Source organism: Triticum aestivum, chromosome 7B (assembly GCF_018294505.1).
Source record: "Triticum aestivum cultivar Chinese Spring chromosome 7B, IWGSC CS RefSeq v2.1, whole genome shotgun sequence".
NCBI lineage: Eukaryota > Viridiplantae > Streptophyta > Magnoliopsida > Poales > Poaceae > Triticum > Triticum aestivum.
The window spans coordinates 142,525,178-142,535,606 of NC_057813.1; the positions used below are offsets into that span (position 1 = coordinate 142,525,178).

At 46.2% G+C, this 10,429-nt stretch overlaps 1 pseudogene; it reads right to left on the reverse strand.

The window, feature by feature from the left end:
* Positions 1-711: 711 nt before the first annotated feature.
* LOC123160202 (ribosomal protein S3, mitochondrial-like) lies at positions 712-4,345 on the reverse strand (annotated as a pseudogene).
* Positions 4,346-10,429: the final 6,084 nt, after the last annotated feature.

Consider the following 10,429-nt stretch of genomic DNA (forward strand, 5'->3'; position numbering starts at 1 on the left):
ATTTGATAGATTTGCCAAGATCGAGCTGCAGCCACAGCAATCAGAGTATGAACAGAAATTGAAACAACGCAACCGTACTATCTATTTACAATAATTTGATTGCTGACAACACGACAACATCACGCTTCTCTTTCTTATTCTTATTTATATAACTGTCACTTTACCGGGCCGGAAAAGTGACACCGTCACGTCTCAGGGTCGTATGCCTGGAACAAGAAGGGTCGTCGTACAATTTCGGCGATTACAAAAAAGAAGGAGGCGTGCTCCCTATCCCTCTTTGTCTTTCCACTTCCCTCGTTCAGGAACAAACACTTTGCCAAATTCTTTTGAGTCCCGGCCCGGTTTTTCCCCACTAACCAATTACGTTACGACCACTGAACAAACTTGGTTGATGAACATGGTTTATGCACAGCTAATCTAGCGGCTTGTCGAGCATTTGACAAACTCACACTATCCATTTCAAATGGGATTTGTCCCGTGGACACATGAGCAATCCAACCTGTCGGATTTCCTTTTCCTGTTCCCATTCGAACTTCTGCGGGTTTCCCCGTAATAGGAAGATCTGCAGAACTCTTACCCATATCTTACAATTTCTTTGAAATTGTCCGCTCATAGCATGATGGAATTGTCTGATTGTAGCCCGACGTGCTGCTTCAATGGCTCAATATGAATGACGACCAGCTCTACAATTTTCGGTGCCATATTTCCAAAACCAAGTTGTGTACCATCCGGTTCGCGACCCCTACTACATCTGCATTTAAAATATTTACTATATTTCGTATGTTTCGGATATAGCACGTCCCTTCTTATTTTGACTATATGAGATCCGCACTTTGACACCTGAAATTCCGTTACGAGTAGATACTTCCGCAGGAGCATAATCGATTTTCTGGTTAAATACATTACAAGAAGTTTTTCCATACTTTCCGCATTCAGTCCTAGCTATTTCCGCACCCCCTAATCAACCAAAACAACAAATACGTATCCCCTCCACCCCTTTTGGCATTATTAATGGAATATCCTTCACTATTTTACTAAAAATGGAACGAAATGAGATTGGATTGTTCCTCAGTTGAAAAGAGATGTCTTGAGCAATCAGAGAAGCACTTTGATAAACAGATTTGATCTTTATCGACTCAATTAAGGTATTAGTGTTTGTTCTATTAGACAAAAAAGATCGCATTTTTTGCACTTCGTTTAAATAAGAGTTGTACCCGTACGGAATTATCCTCTTTCTGAGTATGATCTCTATCATCATCTCTATTCCCTTTATCAATTTTCCTATCCTACCTAGGTCTATGAATTTCTCTATCAATTCCATTACCTTATCCTTACCCATGAGGTTCCTACATTTGATCCTAAATTGAGCTAGGAGTTGTTTCCGGGCATACTCAAAAAAAGGGTTATTATACACCCCAACCCCATCCCTTGGAAAAAAGAAGGTAGCACCGAAGAAAGGAAAGAGCGATATGGTGGTTTTTGTTGTTCGCGTGAAGCGAAGATCATTCGCTTGGCGAATGAAGTGGATCAACCTCTTTTTGGCTCGGGCCAAACACTTTTTCTCGCTGGTAGAGCTTTCTAAAAAAAGCGATGCGGGAGTGTATTCTCTTATCTAAGCTTCCATCCTTCGCTCCCCCATCATAGATGGTTCAGCCACACCCGGTGCCACGAAATGATTGAGAACTAGGACGGGGTCAAAATGCATTTTATTCTTAGTATTAAAAAAGTATTGCATGACCGAATAATTCAAGGAGGGGCGCACAGCGGGGAGGGTCCTTTTTAGTAGATGACTCGTCGGGCCGTCGGAGCGGGACTTCTTTGGTAAAAATAACTTGATTCTATTCCTTTTTAGTAAGGAGGTAGCATTTCCCATAAGGAAAGGTATGTCATTTACAACCCCGGCATATTGAGGCCGCTTGAAGGCCCCGCTCACCTGAAGTGATTTATCAAAATTCTAATTTCTCGATGGTGATTGGTCATGGTATCCATAACGTTGCATCTTTTTCGGCCAAATCCGGATTTCGTTTTGCTTCTCCCGGTTGATCGACTCGACTCTTTTTCCTGCCCCCCGGCATCTCACTTTGTTTCATTCTTCCTTTGTACCCTCACTTGAATGAAGACACCCGATCGGCCCGACTTTCCCAAATGTCGGCCACCAGCCCTTTTCCTGTAGTACGGGTCTTGATTTCTTGTCTTGTTTTTGTTTTAGTCATGGTGATCGCCCGGGAAGAAAGAAATGAATGAATGTCCTTTTGGGAAAATGTAGAATAATACACCTACCGAGACGAAAGCCAAGGGCGAGTTTCGTAGGTGGACGTATCGAACTAAAATAAGATCTAAGATTGACATCTTGATACAATGATTTACCATAATAATAAATAGAGTCAATGGTGATAGAGCCATGGGAAGAGCCGCCTCTTTTTTGTGGCGGGGGCTTCCATTCACCAGCGCAGACTACATACATGTTCTCTCTGAACCGTGCTAGATAGTCACCCATCACACGGCTCTCAAACCCAACCTGTGGTGGATCCCAGGGGACAAAGCAAAGTCAAAGCGCTTGATCCTTTGCCCCATACTTTGAGATCTTCCTCCCCGCCGATCAAGCAGCAACGCAGCTCATGATAGGCTTAGCTTAAGCCGCTAACGTTTGGTTCAGATAAGTAAAGTCCCTTCGGTCGGTTCGCTCAGGTGGTCTTCCCTTATTTTCCCTAACGTTCAGAGTTGTTCTGGTTTGAGAAAGGAGCACCGCCAAGTCCACTAGGAGCACCCTGAATGAATAAGAAATGGACAGCTGAGGTCAAGCTTGCATGAAAAAAGAAGATAATAAGTTAGATGTACACACCTGAGGTTGGTAAGAACTGAGGGACAATGCCCCCCTCACTGGGCCCATCAGCGAAAGCAACTGCTACTTAATTGTAGGTTTGCTTTCGTGCAAGGCCCCCGCTGCTGGAACAGGCGGTTGTCATTTTCAAGTAATCGCCCCACCCCCTTTCTTTGCCTGCCGGCCGCCTAGCTCGTTATTCTTTGAGATCTGGATAGAGTCTCGCTTCGGGGCGGGGGAAGCATGGATTCGATAGATCTATCGAATCCATGCTGCAAGCAGCAAGCATAGGCTAAAAAGGCAATAGTCTAACGTTGGGGTAGGGTGCGCCAAAACAACCAGGGGCCCCGGAGGGTTCAGTACAAAAGTACTATATTCTTTTCACTTACTTTCATTGGCTAGCTGCCTTCTGTAGCGCACGTACTCTGATCCTCTTCTACGAATCTACAACTCTCTTTACTGAGCGAGACTTCATCTATATCCCTAAAAGTGGATTTGGATTCCCATTTATTCTTTGAATGACAGCTTCAACTAGGCTCCACCTTAGAGAGGGTTTTCGGTTTGAATCAAGATAGGGTCAGGGGCGCGTCGAAACGGTAGTTGCTTTCTCTCATCCGAGAGTCCAATCTCTTTTGTGCTTGCTTTTGTGTCTTTGAATAAAAAAGAAAGAAGGGGGTCGATTTAGGCTCCTTCCCTTCCACTGCATAGTTGCGCTAACAGGTACTACGAGCCCTCTACCCCACGCAAATAACCAGCTCGCGTGGTTCACCGGTTCCACCGAAAACTCTCATTTGTTGAAGCGGAGCATAGTGTGCCCTCGAGGGAGAAAGGTCTCTTTTTTGGTTTATTCACTGATCTGAAATGAAACTTAGCACTTGTTTTTTTATTGATTCCTGGGGCTAGGCGTTCGCATAATCAGTCTATCCGAACCGCAGACGCACTTTTCAGATCAGGGATGGCCTCTCCAGCAGAGCTGGGCGCCGGGGCCCTGGATGCGCTAGCGATCGGCACATTAGGGGAGTACTTGCCCGGGTTTCTCGGCCTGGTATCCTTATCCTCGCGTTCATGATATCTACATTCAACTGTGCCCCGGAGACACGGTCGAAGCACGCCCGCCCCGTGTGCGTCTTTCACAACATGCTCTGGTACCGGGTTTCTTCCTATGGTCTTCTAGCGTTAGAAGAAGTCGTGTCCGTCTCGGACATCTGCAACGTCCTCTCACGCCTTTTTTGGGGGGACAAACAAAGATCAGGAAAAGACGAACCGAACCCATTAGGTGACTTTCGCGGTCGCCCTCACTGAACCGACTTGGATCTGAACTACGATTCAGATCAAGTCTTACCGAAATTGGATTTCCTTTTTGTGCCATATGTCGCTTAGACTTTACTTTTTTTCCCTTTCCGCCCTTTCCTCTATTTGTTCGATAGGGTCTTCGTTTTATTCGAATTCTAAACCCATTGTCGTCCACGGTTTCCTTGTCGACGCGAAGGGGCCAGCAGCCCCCAAACCAAAGTATGAGATCAGAACTCATACCACGGTTGTGGCTTGAAGGCCGCATGCAAGTTCTGAAATATTTAGAGAGTATGTGTTAGTATGAGATTGCGCTATCAACTTATTTCATCTTTCTCGATGATTAGGACAAAATTGTATCCCTTAGGAACCGTACATGCACCTTTATTTGGATGCCAATCTAATATTGTTACAATACGAAATACTTGAAGGCCACACGCAATTGACTCACCTACATTTTATGCTCCCACCCTTTTGTAGAAAAAGCCTCTGCCTCTGGGGAAGTGCTCACATCAACTCCAATTTGGATGGAGCTTCTCGATGGGTTAGAGCGTTTGCGAACCAAAAAGAGGAAAACCCCATCCTCCAAAGTAGTGAAGTGAGCCAGTACAATAAGACAATAGGTCTCATGGGCCATGCCTGCTATCAGGCAGTGAGTGGGAATCAATCCTGAAAGAGAGAAGGTCTAGTGCTCTCAGAAAATATTTGATTCGCCGAAAAATTAGCTTTATCAGACCAATCCATGTTCAGAAGCCTTCCATCAAAAGTCAGTGGTCTAGGCCGCTTTCCTTGACTTTGAGTTGGATCTCATTCTTCTTCCCGGCACAAAAAGAGGGTAGAATTCATCCGAGACATATGGGTTATTTTGCTTCCTTCAAAGAACTTGTCTTTGAGCCTCTAAAAAGAAGGGCATAGTATCCCAGCCACCTAGACCACCTAAAAGGAAGGAATTGGTCTTTAGCTTTGAGTGATCCAATCATTGGTGAATGGGTTCAGTAAGGTAGAAGGAAAGGGCCCCTCCCGACCTGGGAAATTCACAGCAGGAAAGACTAGCGCCGATCAGCGAAAGCGAACCCTTCAGTACATCGTGTTCAGCCCTCCCTCAAAATCTCATTTGTTTTATTGAGGAATCACTCTTGATCCTCTAAAGGCTCTTCTCCGTCTATAACTCAAAGTCCATCTGTCTCTCGTGGAAGCACATTAGAGTGCCTAGAAGATCCAGCAAATGGGGGTGCCAATGCTGTCCCAAGACCAAATCACGGTAGGTAGCTGCTTTAAAGAGGTTGGGAGACAAACTGGTGAATAGTCTTCTTCTTGTTTTCTCCGACCTAGAGCACTCTTTTTTTCAATCATATGAAGAAACTCCGTGAAAAACCCAGCTATCACTCCTATGAGACGGCTAACTCCCAACTCCCAATACATTCTTTAGAGTCGACCAAAGGACTCGTTGGTTTGGACATAGTTTCTTTGTTCCTATGTTTCTGTTTTGCTCTCCCCCTTTTTTCACTTAGTTTAGTTGGAATGGAAAGAGAACTTCCTTCAATTTTTCTTTTTTTTTGTTGCCTAGTTCGGTCTCTCCGAGTGGAATAAGTGGGTCCTTCTTCTTTTTCCTGACTGATGAAGGTCGAAACTGAAGATCGAATCAAGCGGAGTCTGGATTCCTATGTTCGTACCAACTCAAATGATTGATGAATTGGATCTTGAGTATGCTCACTTCGTTACTCAGCAAGGGTGAAAGAATGACAAAGAGATTGACATCACAGAGGATGGGAAGGACCCAATCGACTGCCTCTTTCTTGGTCCACCCCCCTGGTGGGTACTTTATAGCTCACAACACGAGATAGGCAGATATGTGACATAGAAAAATTGCTTTCATTGACAACAAGACTCTCTTCCTGATTGGGATTGGTCTGTGCAGGATCTCCTTCCCTATGAGACTCTTGCTTCCCTTTGAAAGAGGCAGACCCATACTTCAATTGTCATCTGACGCCTCTACCCGCCCTTGGTGTTCGTAGATCGGTTTTGCCAGTTAGGGTTTGTGTGGTGGGTTTCGATGATCTCGGGTAGCTCCTCACTTGGATGAGGAGTGGGGAAAGAAGATTGCGGGAGAGATCGGTGAAGAAGTGGAACTAAAGGATACTATAACCAAAGCTTAAAATGGGGGGGATGAGGCTGATGTTGAGCCCGGTGATGAAGCAACTTCACCGCAGCAAGAAGCCTAGTGAGCGGTTGACATGGCGGAAGGTTGTTCTACCTTTCCCTGTGCCAACAAAGCAGGCATACTTGATTGACTCTTTGGGGCTCGTGAGAGACATTCATATTACTACGTTCTGTGATCGTAGATCGTCAGGATTCATCATTGTATATCGGAGATCTGAAAGTGTGGCAAATGGATTTGAAGGCATGGAAAGAGGCCGCCCTCGTGCAAGACTTCTTTATTCTCCCGATTTCCCTCCTCCAGTTGGATTGACACAAAAGTCCAGTGATAACGTTGAAGTACTTTAAAGAGTCCCTTTCAGCCCCCGCTTTATCATAGGAAGAAGAAGAGTAATCTAGTTTAGGGGTAAGTGCCCTTTTGTTGCCAATATCTAGAGTCCTGTTGTGTCGATAGAGCTCGGAAAACTCCTCTTTTAGTGATGGATTCTAGTAGCCCTATGCCTAGATTGCACATGAACTACTCCGCTTCTATATTGGAAAACACTGTGTTTGAGCTTCTGAAAAGAAATGAAGCTGTTACCTGATCCAAGAAGATAAGATGCTCACGGCATGTCCTGAGCACTACGGAGATATTTCTTGATCCACATGAGAGTCAGCTCCCTACACCTACACCGGATTATGTCAATGAGAGCTTGCCAATAGAGATGCTTCTGACTTAGAGGCACCGGAGTTGGCCAACTCAAATTGCATTGACAGCGAACCCTTGGTAGATGATTCAGAGCAAGATCAGATTCTTGATGATTTTTCCCTTTGTTTGATCGAGAGATGTCGAATCTTTATAGCGCATTTCCACCTATCCATGCTTTACGACTTGTCACCATGAAGCACATGTCTGCGAAACCTTCTTATTCTACAGAATAAATAATAAAGTACTTAAAATGAATGGTCTAAAGATCCACTTTTCAAAAGGGACGGCTCCGCCTACATGTGAAGATCTTTCAAGCGAAAATAATGGGTAGCCATGAGAAATCTCGATCGGCGACTCTGATACCATGATATCATTGGTCGAAGAATTCCTTGCCTCGCGGGACATGTAAAGAGACCTACCCACCACCCTTGTGCGTGCGAACCTAACAAGAGATGTTGATGCCAGCTACACCATGCTTTCTTTCCGACCGACCTGACGTTCCGAGGAGAAGAAGGAATGGTTGTATGCATGCGCCGGGCGCCTATCAAAATATGTGATTCATCGAGTGTCGCTCCCTTTCGCATGCGCGCCATCAGCCAAGCACACATGCCACGGATGTTATCTTGGCAAGCATGCCCGTCTGCCATCTTCTACATCAACTACTCATAGCTATTTCCCCTTCCAGCTAATGCATTTAAATGTTTGGACTTCTCCAGTGGTAAGCGTTGCCAGATTTCAGTACTATCTTGTTGTACTCGACAGTTATACGCATTACGTATGGACCTTTCCTATTTGAATCAGATTTGATGTGCTCTTTGTTCCTGCTGACTTATACGCTTATGCTCAGACATGGTTCGAACACCCCATCATTGCCGTGCAGACAGACAACGGGCGTGAGTTTAGCAACTTCGCCCTGCGCCCCCTCCTTCCCAAACATGGTACGGTGCTTTGCCTGTCTTGCCCACACACAAGCCAACAAAACATCAATGCCGAGCGGATCTTGCACACTCCCAATGACATCATGTGATCGCTGCTCTTCCATGCCTCGATACCCGCTCGGTACTGGGTAGAAGTGCTGACCACGGTCGCACTCCTTATCAACTACTCCCTCCGTTCCGAACTACTTGTCCCATATATAGATGTATCTAGATGTATTTTAGTTCTAGATACATCTATTTCAGCGACGAGTAATTTGGAACGCAGGGAGTACAAACCCTGCACATCCATCTTGCCGCGCTCGTCGCATGAACTTCTCCTTGGCACCCCTCGGGACTAGTCAATTCTTCGAGTTTCTTGGTGTTTTTGCTACCCCAACACCATGGCTTCCTCCCACCACAAGCTCGATCACCGCTCGCTCGCCTGCGTGTTCCTGGGTACCCGCCTGATCATCACGGTCATCGGTGCTACGACCCTATGACCCGCCGGGTTCTCATCTCCCGGCATGTTTGCTTCAATAAGCGTGTGTTCTCATTCGCTGCCAATCGCGTCTATTTGACATATGGTGTGCCGATCACAACCTGCGGTCGTGTAGAAAAAACATAGGATATGCTCATGACAAAAAAAATGGTACTATGAAAAAGCTCATTTTCGAAGTGTTTTGCGGTGTCTATTTTTTATCCAAAGCATCACAAATGCTATCTCTTCACGAAATAGGAAAACTCTCAAGAATGTTTGATTTTGTTTTTTGAATACCTTTTGGAGTTTGCTGTTCATCCAAGTGCATTTGCACCTCGAAGCAGAATGCCACTATCGAGATGGAGACATCCTTTTCAAATACTGCAAGGGAAAAAGGTATGTGTGAAATATATGTTGTATGTGTTATATGTGATATAAAGGTCAGATCATAAATAGCATTGGATTTCCATATGGGCAAAAGATATGCACGTTCAAGCACATCTCGTGAGATTTTGGCGAAGTAGCAATTGGTTCTAAGTTTATAAAAAAGAGGTTGAGAGTTGATTTTTTAACCGCATCTCCACTCAAAATGCCCGTAAACATCAGGACCGACGGGCCATCCAATATGGTACCCTATCGATTTGCTGATCAGTCTGGTTGTCCACAATCCTTCACATCAGATGCAAACTAGGGGGCCTTGCGAGGTGTCCGAACCGTTGCCATGTACGCGTCCGACACTTTGAACCCACATAAAAACTCTCCTCCTAAAGCGGTTTCCACACATTGATGCCGGTCAGAGCGGGCGGTTTTGCTTCAATACTGATGCGCGTTGCTTCAATACCGATGTGGCGACCAAGAAGCCTACTTCGGTCAGTCCGCCGCATTGAAGCCGACTTCTTGTCCCTTTATTTGGTCGCACCTATTTAAGCATGGATTCCTCTCCGCTCACAGCCTCTCTGATCCTCTGCGCTTGATCACACCACACTGCATCATGTGAAAGTCATGGTTCTCTGCGCCGGTAGGCAACAGCTCCGGTTCTATAAACACATCAAAATTAAACTACTTAAAAAAACGTATTTTGTGAAAACTCCAAAAATACTTTGCGTCCAAAAAAAAAGCCTGAACTTTTCTTTTAATCATGTTACAGATGGACATGTCTCTACGCTCTCAAAATATGTGAGAAATAAAGAAAAGAGCATTGGTATCAGTCTATAGGACCGAAGGTGGTGTGGCAGCGGCCACATAGTATGGGGCGACGAGCTTCTGGTATCTTTTCCAGCGGCGCGGGCGAGCCTTCAGCATAGGGTTTCCTGCAGCTGCGCCCGACGGCTGCCGGCCACCGCTGTAGCGGCCAACAAGCCACGTCCACAGCACGAGGAGCCCAGCGATGAGCACGCAGACGAAACAAGTGCAGCCTGCCACGATGTTCTGGTGGCCGACGGAGAGGCCGAGGGCGAAGCTTCCGAGAGGATTGACGACGGCGAGCAGGCCGCCGTAGAGGAGCGCCTGGTGCACCACGAACGGCACGCGCGGCAGGAACAGCTCCACGTGGGACAGGACCAGCATGAGCAGCGACGTGTAGGCGCACATCGACAGCAGCAGCCGCAGCCGCCACGGGACGCAGGTGAAGTAGAGACGGTCGTCGTCGCCGATGAAGAAGGCCGAGTAGAAGGCCGCAATCTGGACCTGGTGGAAGACGGCCATGAACCAGAGCACGGAGCGCGATACGCGTGCCATTGCCTGCTCTTCGCCGGTCGTCCGCCGCGTCGCCATGGGTGTACGATCAGTCACCTTGAAACGTACGTGCTTGCTGCGGCGATGTTGGTCTGGAGCTTTGGATCGGACGTAGGCGTGATCGATAGGAGAGTAAATATATGTATATGGAGTATATATACGGTCGATTTGGAATGATCTGCCGATTATTTCGAACGCGTTTAGGACGGCAACACCGACACTTTTAGGGCACACCAAATTTTCTCCATCCGGGTACCCAGGATTCATCACAACCGATGACCGTGATGAATCATTCGTGTTTTCATTTGGAAAATGATTCATCACAACCGACTGTAGCAAGTCGC